Here is a 2,965-nt window from a genome sequence, read left to right as displayed (position 1 = left end):
AAAGATTATTATTTTCTTCTGCAAACAGACTAGACGAAAAAATTAGTTTCTCACTAATTTTTTCGTCTAGTCTGGTTAAAAGATGTGGATAATATTTCCCAGTTATTGTTTTACCCTTTTCAAGATAATAAGCAAAATGCCTTTAGCATCCCAAAACACCGATGCCACGACCTTTCCTGCTGATGAAACCAACTTTGTCTTCTTTGGCGCTAAACAACCGGCTTCTGTCCATTGTTTTGACTGCTGTTTGGATTCTGGTGTGTAATGGTGCATCCAAGTCTCATCCATGGTAATAAATCGACTAACAAAATCTGTTTTATTCTTGTTAAAACTCTCTAAGCACTCTTGAGAGATTTTCATACGAGTGCATTTTGAAAAAGCTTTGCACAAGATGGGGGCTGATTAAGATCGGCACCCATCTTGTGCAAAGATTTTTCATTTGCAATTCTTCATGCAAAAATATATCCTACACGTTCTTTTGAGATGCCTATAGTGTCAGCAATTTTACGCAATTTGATGTGCCGGTCATCCAGTAACATATCATATTGATGTAACAAAACCAGAAATCATTGATCAAGTGCACATGTTCAATGATTTCTGGTGTTGTTACACTTTTTGGACGTCCTTCACGTGATCATCTTCAAGGCTGGTACGGTCAATACCTTTCCTAATTGTCGAAAACGAAGGAGAAGAGTGCCCATAAATTTTTATGAACTTCGAATGAATTTATTTTGGCGTTAAACCTTCTTTTATAAAGAATTTTATAACCGCACGATGCTCAATTTTATCCATTTCAAGGGATACATAATGCTTTTGCTTCAGTCAGCTGTATAAAACAAAGCACTTGATAGAATGACTTGCAATTTCACACGAATGCTTATGACAGATGTGCAAACATAGAAAAATAATCTTGCAATAGTGTTGCCATCTATTATTGAGGCCGAGAACTTTTCAGACCCCTCGTAATAATAAAAACTCGCCTGATGTTTGAATTTTTAAAGATGATTGTTTTTATAGATTTGAAATGCACGAAACAGATTTTTCATTTAAATATATATAATATTGTATTATCAAAAATAGAGATGTTACTAATGGAGAGGAGGCAAGCGATTTAGCTTTATTTTTTTGGTAAGTTAGGAATCTGGATCAGTAGAAAATCTTGCATTTTTCTTTTTGTTGAATTCCTACATAACGATATTGCCCTTTCAATTACATTTTTATACTTGTATAAGTTTACTGGTGGTTTAGATTTGGTAGGGACCTTTTCTTCTTGCTGTATCTTAGTGGACATTAGTTATTGTAGAGGGAGTGGATGGGAACCGATTTTATTTTGATGGGCTCTATTGCTAGTAGGAACAATTTGCTCTCATAAGAGTGATAACTCCCGGTTGGTAAATGGGATGCGAGAGCAAATCAAGTTATCTTCTTTAAAGGCAAAATAATGAGCCCTTTATTAATATATAGTGTCCCCAGATAAGGTCATGGAGTATGCAGAAATTTCATTGAAAAGCAGTTCATTGAACAATAGTGAATCCAAAAAGAACGCAGTACACTTGTATAGCTAATTTAAAAGACCAAGATCCACGATACTAGTGAAGATGACTCCTTTTGAAGTGACACAGACCATCAAAGCCAATTCGGCCAAAAATTCTCTTACATAAATAGCCGAAACGACCACTCCGAGGAACTTTGCAATGTTATCTTCACGCATTTGGCACGATCAGCGAAGGCTGTAAAAATGTGTTATGCGTAAAACGACATTACAGCTAACTCGAAATCATCGAGGTATCTAGAGAATTGAAGGCCAATCCTTGTATTAGAATTGTTGCCTGGTATCTAAATTGGTTGCCTCATCAATCCAAACACGAAATTAGCGAGTCAAGCAACACATGATACAGATGACTTTGATTTAAGATAAGATACAAGGGCATTGTTCAAGAGTTTGATGAAATATTAAATATCCATAATGGTAATCCATGAAATCAATCTTTATTCTCCACATCTATCTAGAGAAAGAGCACGTGCCATTCTAGTTTTGATTGAACAACCAGTTAATTGCATCGACTGTCTTAATCAAAAACTTGGTGTCAAAGGGGGTGGGGAGAGGAGATAAAAGCAAGCAGCTAGTTCTCCCCCGGTTTAAATCTTGCACTTATCAGTTTAACGACATTGTTAATTATTATAAGCTTATGGTGTAAAAATGTTAAAATTCCGAAACCTTCGGGTTACTTTAATAAAAGATCTTGCTTGTTGGATTGCTTTTCGTGAATTCCTAAAAGAAATCAAGCTCCTTAGGTGAAGGACCAGAACATCCATGGATCCATTTACCAATAAATGGGCGCTTTTTATTCACGGTAAACCTTAATTTATTAGGAAAACAATCTAGAGGAAAAAACGCGCATTTTTCCCCATGGTGAATTCAATGTATGTTATTTACACACGTTGTCCAGGAAGACCTTAACTTAATTTTGACAGTTATGCCAGAAACACCTCGTGTGCAAAACATTACCAAAACACGCGATTGTCATTCAAGATTAATCATCCAGAAATTGCTAAATTTAGTGATAGACTAACGTGTTTACTGTTTTTTTTTTTTTTTTTTTTTTTTAAAGCTAATCAGGAGATGAATTATCTGATATTATTTAACAATATCAGGAGATATTGCAACTAAGTTTTATTTGTAAATGTTAGTATCTTGCAATGGTATACATATATACACGAGGGTGGTCTGGAAAGTTCTCGGCCTTACAATGAAAACACGAATTTATAATTTCAAAATTATTTTTTTTTATCACAATCTCCCTTAAGACTAATACATTTATTCCAGCGATGCTCCAGCGCCATTACCCCGATCCTGTAGTGGTTCTCAGTAAGATCTGCAAAATATCCCTCTACAGCTGCAATCACCTCTTGATTCGAATCAAAACGCTGCCCAGCGAGGAAGAGATAGAAGTCAGAGGGAGCC

This window comes from Typopeltis vanoorti, chromosome 2 (genome assembly GCF_054136105.1).
Source record: "Typopeltis vanoorti isolate ZY-2024b chromosome 2, IOZ_Tvanoo_1.0, whole genome shotgun sequence".
Classification (NCBI taxonomy): domain Eukaryota; kingdom Metazoa; phylum Arthropoda; class Arachnida; order Uropygi; family Thelyphonidae; genus Typopeltis; species Typopeltis vanoorti.
The sequence above is the reverse complement of the archived record's forward strand: the minus strand, read 5'-3'. Positions refer to the sequence as shown.